This window comes from Aedes aegypti, chromosome 1, assembly GCF_002204515.2.
Source record: "Aedes aegypti strain LVP_AGWG chromosome 1, AaegL5.0 Primary Assembly, whole genome shotgun sequence".
In the NCBI taxonomy this organism is placed as follows: domain Eukaryota; kingdom Metazoa; phylum Arthropoda; class Insecta; order Diptera; family Culicidae; genus Aedes; species Aedes aegypti.
In genome coordinates this window covers 137,721,071-137,744,152 of record NC_035107.1, presented here as the reverse complement: position 1 = coordinate 137,744,152, position 23,082 = coordinate 137,721,071, and the positions used below count along the sequence as shown (strand labels likewise).

General features: G+C 35.8%; 1 protein-coding gene and 1 non-coding gene across 2 annotated transcripts in view; both read left to right on the top strand.

Moving 5' to 3' along the window:
• LOC5571510 (cAMP-specific 3',5'-cyclic phosphodiesterase) overlaps positions 1 to 23,082 on the top strand; it is a 360,385-nt gene that overhangs the window by 88,654 nt on the left and 248,649 nt on the right. The window lies entirely within an intron of this gene.
• Positions 21,351 to 21,424, top strand: Trnas-gga. The gene has a single exon. It is a non-coding gene; the product is annotated as a tRNA-Ser (tRNA).

Sequence of the window (23,082 nt, the reverse complement as noted above, 5' to 3'; positions counted from 1 at the left end):
ATTTCATTAAGCGAGTCGAAAGCATTGATGATTTGATGACGTTCCACAGTATTAACCCGTATAGGCCTGAGTGAAAGCAAAAATGCTAAAACTCTAACCGCTCAGCGAATACTTAACGGATTGAAATATTTTTTTGTCCATATACTGGCACACATATCTAGTTTCTCAAAGTGGTCAGAGAAACTTGGGATTATTCCTGTATCCGGAGTTAGTCCAGTGAATTACTGAGTCAAGTCGTTTAAAAAAGAGCATTTCATTTATTTACATTCATTTTGATTTGCATGAATCATTAAGATCCGATATTCAACATTATAAATGAAAAAGTTTGCACCATTTGGAATATCCCAGATATGGCCACTAGAGTGATGCAAATTTTGAAATGTTTGCTCCCCTATGCTTAAACGATTTTAATTATGGTAAATAGCATCCTCCCAAAGTTTGAAGTAATTCGGAAGAAATTTGACTGTGCACACGCCATTTGAAGTTTATATGGAGATTACTATGGAAAATGCCAATCTTTTGTGTTCAGCCCTTTATCTCTTCGTCATGATATTTTATGGGAAAGTAAACAAATTCGTCTAATGTGAAATCTTCCCAGCTACAACTTTGCCGAAGACCACTTTTTGATTGGACCTCAGGATAAATTGTTATTCATCATCATAAAGTTGGTTTGAATACAGCATGCTTCACCAACTGTTCGACAGGCAACAGTGGTGTTCCTGGTGGAAAGAATAGATCAAAGTAATCCAGGCTACTATGTTCTACAGCAAAAAAGCAGTGTTGCTCTGAAAGTAATTGAGTGATCATCTCAATATGATTTACACTTTGTTATCAAAAATAACAAATTATCCTTACGTCCCATCGAAATGTGGTCTTCAGCAAAGTTGTAGCTGGGAAGTGTTCACATGAGATGAGTGTGTTCACTTTTCCATTTATTATTATGACGAGCAGTTACAGGATTGAACACAAAAGATTTGCCTTTTCCATAGTAATTTCCTTATAAACTTCAAATAGCGTGTACAATGCCAAATTTCTTCCGAATCACTTCAAATTTTGGGAGGATCATTTTCATCATAATTTACATCGTTTAGGCATAGGGGAGCAAAAACTTCAAAATTTGCATCAGTCTAATGGCCACTCTTACATAATGCCTTGAGGAACCGGCTATAGTTTTGATGGATACTAAACCGTTTCAATTCTCGAAAACTTTATATCAAACATAATAGTTCACTAAAATGCGTTCCCATGAGCTTGGCACAGATGTTTAGATACAAATTGGTCACGTTATCCAGAATTTGAGACATCCCGGGGACTCGAAATGGTCATTGGTAGGGTCATGCAGGACACATGATTATCCAATTCAATCGTTTCACAAAAGGTTTGCGCTGATGCGTTTTTCTTAAAATTTCATGATATAGTGGCCACTTTATAGCCGATTCTGGAAATTGCATGTGCACGGCACCCTTTTCATCCGACCTGACCCAGTGACCCACCGGAATAACTCCGACCACATGAACATTCCCGAGATCCTTAGTTCTTTTTTAGAAACTAGATATGTGTACGAGTATACTGACAATAAATAATTGAAATCCGCTAAGTATTCGCTGAGCAGTGAGGGTTTTAGTATTTTTGCTTTCACTCAGGCCTATACGGGTTAACTCGCAATCGTCAAAAATGTCGAATGTGACAAATATGCAGTCTAGGGAATTTAGCTTTTTTCGGAACTGTCATATCGGATAGCTACTAGTAAATGTGCAAAGTTTCATTTACATTGAAAACAGTCGGTCTGAAAATGTCATTTTTATTTGCTTTTAGAACTGGAAATGCTCTTTTGCACTGAAGGTAAACTCTGAGTAGAGCCAGCTATTTCCTTAAATAGAACCTGTTGTAAAGGCAACGGTTTCCTTTTTCATTTTCATGATAGCATAATATCCGATAAGCTGCCTCCCACATCAGTTTTCCTCGAGTGCTGATAAAAACAGCTTATGCATGATTCAGGGCTGCACCGATTTCAATCGTGCTGCATAATTAATTGGCAAAAGTTCATTACTTTCTGAAGGCTTCCAAGTAATTTTCTCCTGTTGCACCCACCTAAAACCGCATGATGGTCATGAATTAGGCACTTACGCTCTCGATGTGTGCGGTGAAAGGTGAACTGATTCTTCCCCAATGCAAGCACTTCTGGAGACGGGAGCACTCAATCAATGTTATTGGGCCCTGTGGATAAACGCACGCCACCACATTTACCACAGGTAGGATGGTACCCACGCTTCACAGTGTACTATTTTGGAAAAAAACGAACGAAATTGAGCTGCGACCGAACGATTTTCGAAAAGTATGCTATTTTTAGGACTATATCGGAAATAAGTTGGAAACATTGAAATCGCTCTATCTCCAAACTACATAATTCTTCTTGTTTTTTTTTGTGTTTCTGGTACATTTTCACAATTATATAATGTTCAACGTATGCCCATAACATTAAATTTCTTAAAAAGATAAGTTTTGATTAGGATAAAGCAAGATGTACTCACCCTCCAAAAATAAGATTTTTTTATTGCGATTCAAGATTTTATAGTAAACAGAATTCATATGTAAAACTTTCAGAAAAATAGTCATTATGTTCACTTAACATACCATTGGTAGTAGTTTTGAAATTTCAATAGGAACTTCCTGGAGCCTTATTATTCAAAAACACTACTGGCCATGATGACCCAAAACAATTTTATTAATATTTGGAACGTTTTAAAGTTCCGTTTTTTGCTGTGAACACTCATATATTATCGATTTCCAATTCAAAATTTTTGTTTTGTTTTTAGCGATCACAGTATGAAATTTTTTGTTTTGATGGATTTTTAATAAAAAAGGCAAAATGAGAAAAGGGAGAAATATGAAATATTTTACTTGAGATAGCATACTTTTCATAAACGGTTCGATCACCCCCTGAATTGTGTCCGTTTTTTCCTCCAGAAAATAGTACACTGTGCGCTGCTGTTAGGTAGCGGGCTGGTCTGGTACTCCACGATGGGCATCGACATTGTAGCACATATACTCGGCAGATAATTACCGATAAGAGACAACCCATCGGGAAAGAAGCTCTCATCGGGCCCTCTCGAAGCCCAAACCATCAGTATCAGTAACGGCGTGTGGCAGTTGGTAGCGGCAGCTTGTCATACCTAAGGCATGCACTGTGTTGGTAGATATGTAGGAGCAGCAATTGATGAAGATGACGGCATCGACGTGATAATAACTCATCAAACATACGAGCTCTTGTCCTATACTCAAGCATATACGTCTATAGTATAATACTCGAGCGTGTCTTCTGAAAGAGTGGCGGAAGAAAAGTGATGATCTTGTTTTCAATCTTACAAATGTATAACACACATGCCGGAGTGGTTAAACAATCGTAGATGGTGACGATTCTAGATTAAGTGCTTTATTTAAAGCACAAAACACTAAGCAATCCAAATAAGATTATATTGTCAGAAAGTTACTGAGAGGTATCGCTAAAACTATTTTTGGATTTAAAGACAAGGCATATGATCGATTAATTACCAGCTAATTTATTGATTATAATTATAAAATAACAGCGCTGATTTCTTATAAGAGTTTCAGAGCTTTCTTTGAAAGGTGCTATGAATATCTATAGCATCTGTTCAACAACTGCACACTCCCCAATTAGACGGCTTTCAAACAGAGAACTATAAGCCGAGTTAATTAGTCGTTATCCGTCGAATTCACTTTGACGTCTTTTCTAAGGGTATCAGGTATCAGAAGACCTGCTCCATAGGAACGTTCTACCCCATTTGGGCGATTTGTGACATTGCTATATGTATCAAGACTATTTCATCATCATAAGAAGAAAGAATAGGAAAAGGATAAAGATGTGGCTTCATATCACAATGGCTTTAAACAGCGGGGTAACATTGAACGGTATGACCAATTTCTACAATTGCCTACAATTGTACTGAACAAAGAATTTATTCATTTGTGGTTTAAACAGTTTGAAAATTGATTGTCTTAAACAAACTTTTGTCCCATCGGTAGGGCAAGAGTTCGGGAATCTAATGTGGGGCAAAGGTTTATATATCGATACTTCTGTAACAGGAATACATTGTAATAGTCATAAAGTTATGTTTGCATTAAAATAAACAGTCATACGTGGCTATGATGCGCTTAGTGGCGATGTTAAAGAAATGCAAAGCAGTATCGTATGAGCTTAACAAATATACTCCAGAAGATTAAAACACCAACTTTATCAATTTAAATCGTGATACAACAATATTGTTCACTATGGTATCAAGTAGTGTTTTTGACATTCTGGGTTGAATTGAGCGCGATCAACAATTTTCCTGAACTAAACAGTAGATGATGTGCTGATTCCCAAATGTTTGAGCTAGAAATCCCATATTAATTTCAATTTGAATGCGCCAGCTCATTGAATGACCAAATGTGCTGAAATTTTCAGAAAGTACCTTTAACCCTAAGGAATAATCCCCGTGAAATTATACAACTTTATATTTCTCCCATACTGAGCTGGGCCAGTCTAGTGGGTAGTGAACTTTAAGGAATTGGAAAGAAGAGACAAGGAAACCGTTGCCAGTCATTTGACTGCACAGTCTGTAACTTAACACTAGACAACGAACAAGCATGCTCCAGTGGCTGAGCTGAGAAACATTTCTGACGAAAAGTTTAAATCGAAGAAGTGGTCAACTTGTTTATGCTATATCGTTTTTATTTATCTTTGAAATCGTTATCGGTTCTCTTTGCATCGTTCAACTATTGTTCTACGATGTAATGGAAATAAATATAAAATCTAACAAAATGCTTCTGACTGAAGCAGTAAAAAGTTTTTCCAAAAACTCCTAATAAAATCTGATCGTCAAAGTTAAGCATTATTTTGCGCATAACAAAAAGCTTTATTATTATGAAAAAATTGTATGTTTGTACCCTCTCTAGTAATTTATCCATTCATGGATCAAATTTGCTGAAATACCATCCTTTTACTCCCAGCAAAAAAGTAAAGTAAAGAGCGAGTTTAAAATAATTACTTTAATTACTTAAGAAACTAAATTTATATACTACAGAACAAAATCGTGAGTTTTAACTGCACACTCAAGTACAAATTAGAGTTTTCAATTTTCCCGGGAAACTAATATGATGGAGTTCTTCGAATTTTTTTACATTTAATGTATATTATATTTTTATTCTCTTGTTTGTGAGTAATTTATTTATGTTTCTCCAAAAATATCTGTTGGATTCGTTTTTTTATAGTTAAAGCCTTCATCAGGTCATGCTAGACAAATCATCTTAAATTCAAATAAACTTGCCAACATTTAGGATCTATTTTGTTAATCGAACCATTTTATGTAACTCGTCTGCAGTCACTGTCGAACACAGAAGGCATGCATATTTCAGAAGTCACCCATCGACTACCATATTAATCCTGTCACATAGAGTGGACAACTGGTGAATAATTCGAATGACAGAGTCGTGACGAGCGAAATTTTTGGTCGACAGTGACTCCAGTCGAGTCGTTTTTGATCGACTCGACTAATAAAATAGACTTCTTAATCAATCATTTCGAAAACTATAATAAAAACCAACTTGAGTCTTTCGTTAAACATTGTGACTGTTACATTTAATAGAAACCGTAAGCGAGATGGATCAACGAGGTCCGAGCTCGTATAGAAAGCAACAAAAATAAAGAAATAATAAAAAGTCTATAAACCTACTCAAATCATTGAATAAATCTCTCAAATGTTCCTTTATATTGTATTGCATATGAATTTTCTTGGAAAAACATATCGTCATTTATTAATAACTATTTGATTACGAAAAAAACACCAATAAACATCAAAATATAATTAGTAATCTAGTGATGACATTTGTAGGTATGATATGAAAAGTAAATTGTGCGATAGTTTACTTGAATATAGATGCTCAATTCTTCATTGAAACAGAGCTTCCCCGGAAATACGGGAATCCCGGGAAAAAGAAAATCATTTCCCGGGAAACGGGAATCCCGGGATTGAAAATTCTAGTACAAATTGTACTCTCTAAGGAAGTTGTATTGAAAAATCTCATACTTTTCATGAAAATGTTACATGGAACAATGTATGGACAATAAATTTGATTCTATTACAGCAGTGTTGCCAATTTTGATGATTTAATTGTGCTTTGAGAGGTCTTGTTACTATAATGAATTTTTTCTATTGTGCTGTCGTGGGGACTAACTAAGCAACTTTATGAAGGCGTAGGTCGTTTTTTATTAAGAGACTATATAAGTACGTCCGTCAGTACTAAGTTTAATCCCAAAAAAAATATGGAATATCTTTAGTTAAAACAAATCGGTAAAAATAGTTTTTATAATAACTGAAAATTGAGGCATTCTTAGTACCGTCGGACGGGGCTACTTTTGATTCCAGGGGCTACTTTGGACACTCACTTTTTGTATTTATTAGCAGCATAAATACTAATCTGAGGAATTTTGTGTCTTCAGCAATTTTATTAACCAATGTATGCTCTACCATTTAACCAATGTATGCTCTAAACATTTAAAAAAGTCCAAATAAATATCCACAAGGTATAAAACATTGGCTATGCAAACATTGTTTGAATTTTACCCATGTCGTGGAAACTTATTGGGAGCATCACAAAACATTCAAATCGTCATATTTCATGAAAATTTTGTGATTTGTTTTGCTAAAATTTGTTGCTTTATTAATATAATTGATCAAAGGTCTTATTTTTACGACTTTTATTTTACTATAATGTTTTGGTTTGTATATTTTACAACATAAAAAAATAAAATAAATGTTTGTAAAAGTGAATAAACACAAAACACACATATTTCAATACGTCCCAACTAACAATTCAGAGCCACAAACAAGCATGCATGTTTAATTATTGTTCAATAATAGTAATGACAGCTGAATAAAAATTTTGCTCTATAAAGAGCTGAGAAGGTGCTTTTTTAACACAAACTTAGGTCAATGTTCAACGTTATGCATTAGAATTAACAAAAGTTGAATCGCCACTTATTGAACGTTTCCAAAGATTCTCATTCGACTAGTCAATATTGTTTTACTAATGAGCTGAACAAGACTTGTTTCCCCCAATTAAAAAGGCAATATTCCACTAAACAAATGTATATGTATAAAAGGATATTCAGAAGACGAACTAACGTTTTTCTTGTATCGCACTTCAGCTATTTCCACATGTTTAACATAAGAATGAATAAGAGCTGAATAAGTATCTTATAAAATCCTAATTCAGCTTCGGTATATTATAAGAACAGTTTATTCAATAGAGGCCAAAATGAAGATTAACAAACACATTGTTCAGTAATAAATAAGCCTTGTAAAAGCGATCACACTATAGCTAAATTTCATAAAATGGACAAAATATCCGAAATGCGTGTTGAGTTTCGAATGCATTTCAAAGCTTATAACTTATGCTTTCTCAAAACTTTTTGAATAGTCGTTCAGAAAATAAACATGGTCAGCCTCCAGAAATGTAGGATTATTTTGAAAAACAAACTTTTGTGCTAAGTATTCCTAGTAGGAGCGAAGTACTGACAAACAAGCCTTTATATTGACTTCATTGACATAAAAGATCTGAAGACAACATCAAAATTTTGTTTGATTTTTGTATGTTGTTAATTTTAGATATCGTTTCCAGATCTTTTACATATTATATCTCTCAGGTTATAATCACTTTCTGCTATCCATATTATAATTATCTATTGCTAAGCTTTTTTCGCCTGCTCGGGATGTTGTTCCGTACAAGAAAAGTGGACATTTCTTTGACAGAATTGATTAAATAAATATCTATAGCGAGCTACAATTAAAATGACATTTCTTCCCAACTGAATAGTGCGATCTAAGAAAAATGATTCACTTGGCCATTTCTGAATAAAATCCCACGCGTCAAGATATTCGAACATTTTTCTATTCAGGCGCATAGTCTTCAGAACACTTCAAATGATTTAAATATATTCATAATAGGTTTATGAAAAATACAAATCAATAATATAATTAATTAATACAAATATAATTTATAAAATAAATGAATTTCAATTTAAGTTAATGAATCATTAAAATTGAAGTTTTGAACAAACTAAAATTTATTAGGAAATTAGATTAAGGTGAAGATGCATCGAAGCCAAACCTCAAATTTTCAAGAACATAAATCTAGAGAACTAAACATCAATTCAAGCTGAAAACTTAATCGATTGGTCACCACCAGCGTGTGACCAATCGATTAGGTTTTCAGCTCGAACCGCTGCGCAGTCTGGTTCTCTAGATTTGAGCTCTTGAAAATTTGAGGTTTGGCTTCGATGCATATTCACCTTAATCATTTCAGACTGATTTCACTTTGTGTAAATAAACATTATTTTTGACCATCATTGACATAAATTTTCTCACTGTGCGCTAAAAATAGCCGACTGAACTCAGCTTGGATCAGCACTAAACAGCAGCTGAATAATATGCTTGTTCAGTTGTTGATTAGCGTACCATGTGTTGATTAGACGATGTCGAATAGAAGCTCAAACAAGATCAATATTCAGCTATGAGTGGTTTATATTTTGCACTGGACGATTCATTCATCAATTCTAGGATGGCGCAGATGGCAAGGCATACCGCTGACGATTGGAAGGTCTCGAGTTCGAATCCAGTATTCAGGCGATTTTTAAATATGGTTGTCATATCATGATAATTGTGTACCTTACATTTTAATTGAAGCGCCTGAAAAATATTTTTTTGTTTTTTATTTGTTTTTAATTATTTTTGGACCTGTCGTATAAAAGCTGAAGCAAACTGCTTGTAAAACGTTTTAAAAGCTGAAAAATAAAGTTGGAATTCGACGACATGCTTTAAAGTTTCTCCAAATTTGCGTGAACAATGCCTGAACAAAGGTTGGCCATGAAAATTATTAAAATGTTATTAAACATGATGCTGAATAAAACTGCCATAATGGTGTTTCTTAAATGAGTGAATGTTAGTTGGGGGTACCAATGACAAGTTCACATCATAATCCCTAAAAACAAATTTCCGTCATATTATACATGAATTTACAGTACAATACAATTGCATCCTTCAAATGCTTAAAATAAACTACTTTTAAGCCAGCTCTAAACTGCTAAGAAGCTGCAAGCATATTACAAAAGCAAACTTGCTTCTTTACGATCTTGCAAAGCTTTACTTCATAGATTGCGTTTTAAATTAGAATTACTTACTGGTATTAAATTAGTTACTGGTATATAACAGTAAGAATAGGAAAAAAAAAAACAGCTTTTGTTCATAACTCATTAATCATCGAGGTACCTGGTAGTTACATCGTTCGGTTATGTCAACTTAAAAATCAAGCACTCGTAACACAGTGCGCATCGTACCTTCGTGCTGTGCGTACACGAATTCTCTCTGCTCTTGGAAGTTTTCTTAAAAGCTACCTAAAGCAATAAACAGTACTTTTCAGTGCTACATAAACAGTACTTTTCAGTGCTAAAATTAAAAACGGTACTTTTCAGTGCTACTAAAACAGTACTTTTCAGTACTATTTTCTACTATTGATCCCTTTACGATCCTTGTTAGGACCCGTGCCTTCGATTTTTCGTTGGACCCGTTGGCGAAAGCTAGCGGTGGTAATCCTTCTTGGACACCGTCTTGGGAAAAAACCTCTCGAAGGTCACGTCTTCTTTCGTTTATTAATTAAACATAGTATCAACAACAAACAAAAGGAAGGGTGAATCTCTGAATTCACTACTTCCTTCTAAAAAAGTGGGTTTTAAAACTGTCACTACACGTGGCAAGAATGGAAGAAAGGACGTTTCCCCGGAATGTGAACTTTCTTCCAAGGGTGAAATGAATAATTGTATCGAAATGAGCAATCAGTTCGATGCTCTAGACAAATTTTCCGAACACCAAATCGAAGCAGCCTCTAGCCCAGGCTCTTTGATTCAAGTGAGGAAGCAAAGAGTGCCGCCTATCGTGGTCAGTTGTTCCGAATTTGGGGGATTTAGGCAGGAGATCTTGAACTCCATTAGGGGAATCAAGGTTTCCTTCCAAATCGCAAAGAAAGGAGACTGTCGCGTTTTGCCGGAAACTCTTAAAGATCGTGAGCTTCTTCTCAAACATCTTGAAGAGAAGAAGCACAAATTTTTTACTTATGACGACAAAACTGAACGTTTGTTCAAAGTTGTCTTGAAAGGTCTCTCAAGTGACTATAAATCACCTGAAGAGATCAAAAATGGAATAAATGATTTACTTGGATTTTCCCCAGTCCAAGTAATCATTATGAAAAAGAGAACCCAATCTGGCATTGTTCGGAAAGGGCTTTCTCAAGAATTTTATTTAGTTCACTTTAACAAAAAAGAACTAAATAATATTAAAGCTTTAGAAAAAGCAAAACTTTTGTTTGATGTCCGTGTGACATGGGAACATTTCCAGAAACCTGGAGGAAATTACCAGAACCCCACTCAGTGCCGTCGGTGCCAAAAGTGGGGTCATGGTACAAAAAATTGTCGCATGGATGCTAAATGCATGATTTGCGGAGGTTCTTCTCACGCCAAAGACGTCTGTCCAGTGAAGGAAGATACCACTAAGTTCATATGCTGTAATTGCGGGGCTAACCATAAGTCCAATTTTTGGAATTGTCCTTCACGCAAAAGGGTCATTGAGGCTCGTGCCAGGCAGATGAAAGATAATATACGTTACGATAACGGTCGTTTCCGGAATTTGCCTGGTAGAGTATCGAACAATGCTCATTTTTCAGTTAACGATCGCTTGATCATGAATCATACCCATCAGGAAGATCATAATCATGCTCATTCACAAACTAATTTTAATCCGTCGGGTAGCCGTTCGAATCTTTCATTTTCGAATGTATCTACCCACGGTAAATCCTTTGCCGATATCGTAGCAGGAAATTTGAACTCCTCCTCTGTTCGATCCATGGGTACCAATTCTACTTGTTTCAAATCAAATGGAAAAAACCCTACCGCCACAGGTAACTCCGCTTCTTCGTCTACCGAAAATTCTAATGGGAAATCACATGACATGTCTGCCTCTGATTTTAATTTTCTAACTGAACAATTGAATCTAATGATTGATGCAATGTTCAAAGCCACCACTATGACTGGAGCAGTCCAAGTAGGTGTAAAATTTACAAATCAAATTGTTATTGGATTACGTTTTTCTAATGGATCCAAATAATAATTTAAATATTTTAAATTGGAATGCTCGTTCTCTGAATGGTAAAGAGGACGAGCTGTTTAATTTTCTTACTGTTAATAACGTGCATATAGCAGTTATTACCGAAACGTATTTAAAACCTGGATCTAAACTCAAAAGAGATCCTAACTTTTTTGTTTATCGTAATGATCGACTTGATGGGGCATGTGGGGGAGTTGCAATCATCATTCATAGGCGTATAAAACATCAACTGTTTTCGTCATTTGAAACTAAAGTTTTTGAAACTTTAGGTGTTTCTGTTGAAACACAGTTTGGTAAATATACTTTCATAGCTGCCTATTTGCCTTTTCAATGCACTGGACAGCAAGTTAATTTGCTCCAAACTGACTTGCGAAAATTGACTCGCAATAAGTCAAAAATTTTTGTCATTGGTGACTTTAATGCCAAACATCGGTCATGGAATAATTCTCAAAGTAATTCCAACGGCAGAATTTTATTTGATGAGTGCTCTTCAGGATATTTCTCAATTCAATACCCTGATAGCCCTACATGTTTTTCCTCTTCTAGAAATCCATCTACGATTGACTTGGTCTTAACCGACTCTAGTCATCTTTGTAGCCAACTGATTACTCATGCTGATTTTGATTCTGATCATGTCCCTGTTACATTTCAAATATCCCAAGAAGCGATTCTCAATCTTATCAGCTCCACTTTTAATTATTTACGAGCCGACTGGAATATATATAAAACGTATGTTGACTCTAATCTTGATGTTAACATTTCTTTAGAAACTAAACTTGATATTGACAATGCTCTTGAAACTTTAACAAATTCCATTGTTGATGCCCGGAGCATTGCAATTCCAAAATGTGAAGTAAAATTTGAATCCGTGATTATAGACGATGATCTTAAACTCTTGATCCGTCTTAAAAACGTGAGGAGAAGGCAATTTCAACGCACTCGCGATCCTGCTATGAAAATTATATGGCAGGATTTGCAGAAAGAAATAAAGAAACGTTTTGCTCAATTAAGAAACAAAAATTTTGAAAATAAAATTTCTCAATTGGACCCTGGCTCTAAGCCCTTTTGGAAATTATCTAAAATCTTGAAAAAACCTCAGAAGCCAATACCGGCATTGAAAGAGGAAAACAAATTATTACTAACTAATTGCGAAAAAGCTCAAAAACTTGCTATGCAGTTTGAAAGTGCGCACAATTTTAATTTAAGACTTACTAGTCCAATTGAAAATGAAGTTACTCAGGAGTTCGAAAATATTCTCAATCAAGAGAACGTTTTCGAAAATACCTGGGAGACTGATTTGGAAGAAGTGAGAACTATTATTAAAAAATTCAAAAATATGAAAGCTCCTGGCGATGATGGAATTTTCTACATCCTCATCAAGAAACTTCCAGAAAGTAGCTTATCATTTTTAGTTGATATATTTAACAAATGTTTTCAATTAGCATATTTTCCTGATAAATGGAAAAATGCTAAGGTTGTTCCAATTTTAAAACCAGACAAAAATCCTGCAGAAGCTTCTAGCTATCGTCCAATCAGTTTGCTTTCCTCCATCAGTAAACTTTTTGAAAAGGTTATTTTGACCAGAATGATGGCCCACATCAACGAAAATTCAATTTTTGCCAATGAACAGTTCGGATTCCGCCATGGACATTCGACCACTCATCAACTTTTACGTGTAACAAATTTGATCCGTTCCTACAAATCTGAAGGCTATTCTACTGGTCTTGCTCTTCTAGACATAGAAAAAGCATTCGACAGTGTTTGGCATGAAGGTTTGATTGTAAAATTAAAAAACTTTAATTTTCCAACATACATTGTTAGAATAATTCAAAGTTATCTGTCAAATCGTACACTTCAGGTTAATTATCAGAACTCCAGATCTGAAAGACTTCCTGTAAGAGCTGGTGTTCCTCAAGGCAGCATTTTGGGACCAATATTATACAATATTTTCACATCTGGCTTACCTGAGCTACCTCAGGGATGTCAAAAATCTTTGTTTGCGGATGACACAGGCCTCTCCGCCAAAGGACGAAGCCTGCGTGTCATCTGTAGTCGATTGCAAAAAAGTTTGGATATATTTTCTTCATACTTGCAAAAATGGAAGATTTCTCCCAATGCTTCCAAAACTCAACTAATAATATTCCCACATAAACCAAAAGCTCTTTATTTGAAACCTTCAAGTAGACATGTTGTCACGATGAGAGGGGTTCCAATAAATTGGTCAGATGAAGTTAAGTATCTAGGGCTCATGCTAGATAAGAATTTAACTTTCAAAAATCACATTGAGGGCATTCAAGCCAAATGTAATAAATATGTAAAATGTCTCTATCCCCTTATTAATAGAAAATCAAAACTTTGTCTTAAGAACAAGCTTTTGATATTCAAACAAATTTTCAGGCCAGCCATGTTGTATGCTGTACCAATATGGACTAGCTGTTGTAATACCAGGAAGAAAGCTCTGCAGAGAATTCAAAATAAAATTTTGAAAATGATTCTGAAGCTTCCTCCCTGGTATAGTACCAATGAGTTACATAGAATATCCAATGTTGAAACATTGGAACAAATGTCAAATAAAATAATTAATAATTTCAGGCAAAAATCGTTACAATCTTCTATTGCCACGATTAATGCGTTATATGTTTAGGTTGAGTTAGGTTAAGTATATTCAAAGCGTTTTTTTCTCTTACAAGCAGGTGAAATCAACTCACCTGTAAAAAATCTGAACTGCTACGGCAAATGAAATGTAATATGTTGTTAACAAAATGTTAATAAAATCTTAAATTTGTTTTACCAAATTAGGATGATAGTGTTGTCTAATAACACAGAACACCTAGATATAAGAAATGAATGTAATGTTTGGAATAATACTAATAAAAAAAAAAAAAAAAAAAAAAAAAAAAAAAAAAAAAAGCACTCGTAACTGATAGTTTCATTTAAGAGGAAGTTTAAAATTTAAGTTTCATACTGCAAACTGAGATTAGTGAATGGCCTGTTTCGTTGAAATTTGTTATATATTTGTAATTGTTTCTAGCTTTGCCATTTTCTACATTATGTTTATCAATGAAAAACGTTCAATAACATCACAGCGGATGATAATCTATAGAATCAGTTTGAATGCTATAAGGAACAATCATTTCATGATCAAATTGTGAAAATATCCAAAGTAGCCCCTTTTTTGTCTTGAAGGACACACTTTTTTCGCTATTCAAGCATTTTTGTTATTTTTTGACAGATTTGCCTAATATTTTGCACATTTGTTACGTACATATACAACTGAAATATAGGCAAGAATTATCAATATCTATCCATAATTCTAAGAGTTACAAATCCTCGAAGTTAAAGAATGTGGAAAAAATGTCAAAAAAACCCCCTATGACGGTACTCACGAGCACTGTCCGAATTGCTATGTCGTAGGTAGGTCCTTGTGAAATCTTAAATACATCTTCGACAACCCGACCATCATTTCATTAGGCTGCTTAAATTATTCTGTCTTTGGCCCCAGGACCATTTTCTGGATCTTCCAAGTTTCTGGAAAGTTACCTTTGACAAGACGTTTCGTATCTAATGGATTTACGTCTACTTCTCGGCGCAGGTTTTTGTAGATACCAATTTGACTTACGATGGGCCTCGTGGCCGTGCGGTTAGTGTCGTCAGGCATTCAAGCGTATCGTGACTTGGGGTGTAGGTTCGATTCCCGCTTTAGCCGTTGAAATTTTTCGTCAGGAATGTTTCTCGGCTGAGCATGCTTGTCCGATGTCTTTTGAAAGGATGATCTCCTGTCCGAATGTGGCCCTAGCTTCTTGGAAATCCGTTTTGCGGCTCCACCCTATCCATCCCCATTCCTGCTCTCAATGAGCTACGAAAGTGCGTAGCATGCTAAGCGTCTCATTCCGCTAGTAAGCTGGACACCGTCTGTTCATAGGCTCCAGTTTTCGCGGCATTGTTGCGTCAGAAGCCGTCACTGGCCCTTCTGATAGCCGAGTTTTGTGAAAAAAATATTTTTTTTTGAATCTACGACCCTGAAACAGCAATATTTTGAGACTGAAAGTTATGGTTAACTCGATGAAATAGTTTCATGTACGCGAAGCAAAGATTTTTACTAATTAATCTTCTCAGTGCATGTGATTCATAATGGAAGACGATTAGCCCAGTTGAGTGTCAACTAAAAAGCTGAAATTGCAGTACGTTAGTGTTCATAGTCAAACTTCTGAAACAACTTTCTATGCACGCCACAGCTTGTCTGTGGTGGCGGTAACAGTAGCGCGCAGTCAACACAATTCGCTTCTGTTATCAGCTTTGTGACGATAAGGGCCACTAATCAAACGACTCTATGACGTAATGGGAAAACGTGTTCTGCAGGGCCAGTCTCGGCTCGTATCGTGAGCGCAAATCGATGTGTGCGGTTTGCGTGCGGTGGGCGGAGAGCGAGATATCGACTCTGCTAGCTATATGTACGTATGTACGTATATGTATTGTAACGAAAAAACGACACACCGATGACGCTGCAACGTTAGCAACAGCATCAGCAACGACGCTGTGTGGTATATGGTGGTGACAGCATGGATAAGTATTTGTAGGGGAAGATGGAGCGAAATAGTTTGTAATGTTATTGTTTTTAATTTCCTTTCTAAGTATCATATTGAAAATTTCATTAATTTCTTGTTTTAAAGACAAAGTTCCAATTTTCTGTTGATAAGTTGATACAGGCATTCTATAGATTTTGCTACATTTAACTTCAACTAGGAGAAAAGCACTAATTTTCGACTCACAAGAATTCTGTGCCAATTTTCGTATTTTCATACAAAGTAGGCCAAAATGGGTCGAAAATTAGTGCTGGGCCGAAAATTGGTGCTTTTCCCCTACATTAATGTGATTTTTGAAAGTTAAATTTTTATCTAGCATGACTAAAAGTAACTTAACTCTATCTGACCAATTTATTGGAACCCCTATCATCGTGGCAACATGTCTACTTGAAGGTTTCAAAGGCTTTCGATTTATGTGGGAATATTATAAGTTGAGTTTTGGAATCATTAGGAGAAATCTTCCATTTTTGCATGAAGAAAATATATCCATTTTTTTGAAATCTACTACAGATGACAAACAGGCTTCGTCTTTTGTCAAAGATGTCTATGTCATCCGCAAACAGAGATTTTTGACATCCCTGAGGTAACTTAGTAAGTCAGATGTGAAAATATTCTATGAGATTGGTCCTAGAATGCTGGCTTGAAAAACACCACCAAACACTCTTACAGGAAGTCTTGTATCTGCTTTCCATTTCAGAACTGAACATATGATTTGACAGATAACTTTGGATTATTCTTACAATGTATGTTGAAAAATGAAAGTTTTGTTTAATTTAACAATCAAGTCTTCATGCCAAACACTGTCGAATGCTTTTCCTGTATTCAAATGAGCTAAAAAAGTAGAATAGCCTTCAAATTTGTTGGAACGAAACAAATTTGTTACATGTAAAAGTAGATGAGTGGTCGAGTGTCCATGTCGGAATCCGAACTGTTTATTGGCAAAAATTGAATTTTCGTTGATGTGAACCATCAGGCCCACATAGCCGTAGTGGTAAACGCGCATCTATTCAGCAAGACCAAGCTTAGGATCGTGGGATAAAATCTTACTGGTCGAGGATTTTTTTGTACTGGAAATTTATAATTTTAGGATGAGTTTGAATAGGTTTTAAAGTCACAATACTATTAATAATTTTAGACATTTGTGCGATTTTTGTCAAAATGTATGGACATTCATCTAAAGTATTCTGTAATAGAATAAGGCAGCTGTCCTACAGACTGCAACTGCGAGCATCATCCTGAGACGCTTCTAGCCCCACTCTCGCCTACAAACTAGTAGCCAAAGCACGGGTGGTAATCAGTGCGACACATTTGTGACTTGTGGGTTCGTTTGGGAAACCGACAGCGATATCTCCCCTGGGCGATTGGATTGGCAAGCATTAGTTCGGGTTTTGCCTTTCGACGTATAGCGAACAATAACGTACAAAGCACGCGCGTTAAATCGGCTGGCGGATCGCGATTGGATTTTGTTGTTTTTTGTTCCTCTTTTTCCGAGTTTCAATTCAATCTGAAATCAATACCAAATTAATGCACTTAATGAACTCGCGCCCCGTCGGTTGTGTGCATTATGAATGAATGAATGAAAAAAGCCGGGGGAGCATCTAGCCAGTCAGTCAGTCAGTGGTGGAAACTGCGGCAGAGGAATAATAGTGTTTGTGTAATTATACGGTTGGTTTGATAATGAACAAGGGAGCGCACCGAAATAGAATGGTACTGTTATTGCGGAAGGTCACACTGGTGACGATATCAACTGTAAATATGTTGGACAAACAATGCGCGTACCTAGGGAGAAAAAACGCCCTAATCACTACATCACACATAATAAAATCATAAAAGTGTCACTGTTTTGCGGTCGCAAGCTGCGGTAAAATGAGGGGGGAATCAATCCACCCAAAGCTCATCCGATATGTTATCTTCGAAATACGTTGACAAGTTACTAAGCAAGAATCGTTAACACTTTCATCGTGGCTGCATATGTGTGGATGTTACGGCCTATGCTAGAGCAGCGTTTTGCGGTGAAACTATCAGATATGTACTCGAGAACGACTGACATAAATCAGTCACCGCATCAGATCATTTTCATCTTTCAAAAGCTCGATTTTCAACGTTTGTTCACATTTGCGTTGATCATCAAATGACAACAGATTCAGCGTTCGGTTTCATTATGTCTGAGGGTCTGTCAAAAAAATAAAATAGATTAAAATTAGATGGATGAGTAGATAGTTTAATTCCAGCCATGTAATTTGAATTGTGCAAACAAGACAGTGAAGAGTGTTCACTAAAGTAAAGGTACCAAGACCCCTCAATTATGGAACAATTAGTGTCGAATCCAACCTATAAAAATCAAGAAAAAAAAAAACAGAAAACATGCAGTTTGAAAGCATGAATTGTATCGATTCAAAATGGATGGATCAAGTTTGATATTAAGGATCAAATTGTGACATATTATAAATCAGTGTACAAAATCGAAACATTTCAATTCAATGCATTTGTATTGCAGTGTTTTGGCGAAAGTTAACAATGCTTCACATATTATTGCAAAGAATAGCAAAGTTGGAGCTGGAAATAAAGGTAAAATGTGCTTTTGTGGATAGTAGGAAAAGAAACTAAGAATTAATCAATAAATAATCTCTGGAAGCGCTTTTCATATAGTTTACACCTGGGAGGGAGAAACCGATATGTACAAAATTTCTGTACATCAAGGTGAGCCGAGATTTTGCTGTCACGAACTGTCACTGTGAGTCCAGATCTCAAAGAGTGGACAAACATGGTAAAAACGCGTGATTCATCAAAAAATATGTTTAGCATTTTATCAAAGTTGGCAACAATCGGCTGAAAATCAATTCCTGCACATGCAAACGCAATATCACGATAAAACATTTTATTTTGATTGAATATAAAGTATTGAAACACGCATCTTTTTACTCTTTTCCAATTAAAATGAAAATAAAATGCACAGAAAACTTTGACCATTTTCACATGTTTGTCCGGAAAGATCGAAGGTGCATAACAAAAGAAAACCAGCAATTTTCCTCTAGCCTGCCTTGATTGTCGTTGATGAGCTGGAGTTATCTTGCAGTTTGGAAAAGTGTTGTTTCATATTTCGTGTGTAGTATCTGTGCCTCCCTTCCCCTATTTATTCAACTCGCTTTGATCTCTAGATAAGTTGCTTCACTGGTCGAAAAAGTCGAAATTTAGCGTGACATGATTTGTGTACCATCCCCAAGCATTTTCAATGTTTCCAACGATAACTCTTCCAGAACTTCTCCTTGTATGAATCATGGAAAATATGATCTCATCACTTTCTAGGAACTAAACCAGAAATATCCTGCAGAAATGTTTACAACAATTCAGCCAAGAACTTCCACAAAGTATGCTTTGGGAGTTCTGTAGGAATTGCCAAACAGATTGTCAATAGATTTATCCAGGAATGCCTTGAGAAATCAAGAGCGTCATCGGCCATTCATATCACTTGTGCTGTGTATAACAAGCGAGCATATATTTAGCTCACGATGCGTCCTAAATTTTTTAATGAATTCTCGTTTTTATTTAATATTGGCTTAATCTATAAATTGTTTTTTTTTAATTAGGAATCTCTTGATAGATCTCTATGCATCTCTATGAATAGTTATTTGTCACGAAATAGTTTTAGGAATGCTCCTGGCAATTTATCCAAGAACGTCTACATCTGGCTGTAGCAATTATGTAGGAATGATATCACTTCTTGTTGTATCATATATAGGACAATCCTTTGATTGTCCTACCCAGATATTTTTGTGCGTAGGACATGACCTAGCTGTCTTACCCACTTCCCGCGCTACTGATCTCAATGGAGTACGACAAATTTGAATCACAATTATATCAATGTTTGTTACAAATCATTTTGTTAGAAGCACATTGAATTGGTGAAGGAAAATATAATACAATCAAAGCAAAACCAGTTCTAATAACAAAGACTGTTAAAAAATGGTTTCAATTTAAAGCATAATTACAGTGCAATGTATTAACCCTCTAATACCCAACCCCGCCTTTAGACGGGGTACACTTTGGAATTTTGTGTATTTTTTCGTAGCTCGGAAATCAAAATGATTTTATTTTTGGCTAAAACCTTGACTCATAACACGCATATAAGAAAAGTTTTTTATGACTTTTGAAACTTTTTTGTATTTTTGAAAATTGTTTGAAAAAATGTATTCTTATATAACCTACAAATACCCGCGGTCCATTTAACGTGTGATATAAAAAATCGTACCTTTTATATTTTTCTACGATCAACCTATCACAAAAGAAGAGCTTGGGGGTATTCAAATAATTATAAACCTGTTTTTCCGTTAAATACACGGAAAATAAAAATATTTTCAAAAAAATATTAAAAATTTAATATTTTTAAAATTAACGTAAAAGTTTGAATTTTTATTATTGCCAAAAATCAGTAACTAGAAGAGGCTTCAAGAAAAAATGAAAAAGGGTAGGGATGTTCAAAAATAAAAATTGTAAAAATCAAAAACCGAAATCCATAGATTTGCGAATAAAAATAAATCATTGCCCAAAACGTGTTTAGAACGATTTTAGATAACTGAAAATGATATTTAGATCGAAAATAAAAATTTGGGTATTAGAGGGTTAAAAAGAGTTTGAGTGCAGTTGCTTATACATGGGCAGTTTTATTTCATGTTAAGTACATAGCAAATCTTGTTTTAATTTTTTGTAATCAGTCAAAATTGTAAGATATTTTGTGCCTTCTTAGTTACAAAATAAGTTACTATATGATAATCCATTGGTCGGAAATATTTATGAAAATATTTTTTCTTTCTTTTTTCTCTCTCCTAGAAGTGGTCGGCGGTCAGAGTGGACAAAGTGCTTTTAACCATAACAAAGAAAACGATCAGTGCGTTGAAAAATTATACATATCTCTCCCAGTTTTCAATATTCATTAAATCAGATCAAAGTGAAATGGAAATAACATTATTTTGCATCTAATGGCAGAATAATTCAATTTTAACAAGCTTTGTACTTGGTCCACTCTCACTATTTCCGCTTTTTTTACAGGATTGTTTTGCAAAAACCCATGACAAATCAAGAGTAGCCTGAGAGGAACTGACGTTTAATTATTAGATCGATTATGTTGTGTTTTTTTTCTCTACGCTTTTGAAAGGGTTTGTTCCTTTAAAGTTTTTCTGATTACCATTTTCATCACTGAAGTGATCGGTAGTTGTTAAACTTCCACTCGGCTGGTTGGCCGTAAACCACGATTCATAATTAAAACAAGTATTTATCGAGCAACGGACTCATGTTCCGTAACCGGTCGTTTGAGAACGTCGCGACCCATTGGAAGCCCACACAATAGAAACCTCAGCCAGCGCAGTTGCTGGCTAGTGTAGTGTGCTATTCCTATATCTAAAAAACAATGCGCTCTCGGGCTAGGCATTGGATATATATAGAAAGCGTTGTGTTTGGATGGGCATCTAATTCTTCCGAAAGAGGTGCACTTTGCGAAAGAGGACCACGTGATTATTGAGCTGAAATCGAATTCAGGTTAACTTCTGCGTTCATGAGTCCTCTCATGGCGTAGTGGTTAACGCGCCCCAACTGGAGATCGGGGAGTCGTGAGTTCGATTCTCACTGAGAAGACGTGTAACTTTTTCGCAAATCTTCACATCAATTTGTCCATCTAATCCAATTGCAAATTATATGTAATGTTTAGCTTTTCGGTAGTTGTTAAACTTCCACTCGGCTGGTTGGCCGTAAACCACGATTCATAATTAAAACAAGTATCACTGACCTATTTTCCACAACCAAAATTTTAAGATCATTTGGCCAATTCAATTGAATTACTTTAAATTACACTTTGTTGCACACAATTACTCAATATACATCATAAAACCTCCCGTCGAAAAATCTTGAAAATTGATGGTTTGCAATCAACGGATTGATGTGCTTTTCCATGGTCACGGAATTGGCTTTAGAAGCCCTGATGTCGGTTCGAATAAATTACGGAAATACTTGTAGATGGCCCTCTGTTGCATACAATTACTTAATCTGCATTGTTTTATTCTTCCGTTGTTAAGAGTAGTGTTTGATCCGTTGAATCTGTTGCATGCTACTTGTGGGCGAGCTACGAAATCCGGATCCATTGTGTCCGGTTTGCGCTGCGCGAAAGAAAAAAAAACGAATTGTGCCGCTGAATAAAAAGAAACAAACGCGTCAGTAGTGTTGGATCCGTTGAATCTGTTGCATGCTCCTTGTGGGCGAGCGACGGAATCCGGATCCATTGTGTCCAGTTTGCGCTGTGCGGAAGAAAAAACGAAGTGTGCCGGTGAAAAAAACCAAACGCGTCAGTAGTATTGGATTCGTTGAATCTGTTGCATGTTATTTTGTGGACGAGCGACGGAATCCGGATCCATTGTGTCCGGTTCGCGTTGCGCGGAAGAAAAAACGAAGTGTGCCGGTGAAAAATAAAAAAAAAACGCATCAGTAGAGTTTGATACGTTGAACCTGTTGTATGCTACTGTCGAGCGAGCAACGAAATCAGTATCGTGTCCGATTTGCGTAGTAACCGCACTATCAGTGTCGGTCATTCGTGTATATGCTCGAGTCCTTTCCCATATCCAAACTCCAAGTGTAAGTTCTGTAAAGCAAGTAACACGTCAACATTTCCCTCCCAAATTGACCTGCATTCGGACGCAGCCGGCGCCGGTATTGTTTATTATAATAATGAGAGCACCAGTACTTACACATTGAGGATGCTACTGATCCCGAGTAGTATCTGTTCCCTGTGTAGGTACAGCTGTTCTTGCAATAACGGAGTAGCAACTGCGGGCGGTTAATCATGCTCATGCTCATGCTCATTGTTTTATTCTTCCGTTGTAAAATCTTGAAGATTGATTGTCGCATGATATGGTTTGTGCTGTTCATGTTTTGGTTCGCCCAACCGGTTCCAGGGAATCCGAAACCGACCAGAATGATTCCAAATGAGTTGAAAGAGTCTAAATAGCTAATGGTTTACGATTCAGTTACAAACACTGTAGTTTTGTTTGATCCATGCAAAAGTGATTATTGAAATGTCTCAAATTACCATCACATAGACCCCACGAGATGTCCGTATATATTCGGTACCGGTAAAGCTTGAATAGTATTGTGTTGTTGTGTCAAGCTTTCATTGAAATCGACTAAAAATTGTGTAAATTAAAGACAAAAGATCACCGAAATTCGTTTGTTAAAAATAGGTCTGGGACTCAAAGGTTAAATTGCTCAGAAAACTGAAGTAAATTTTATGAAGAAATCTCTTA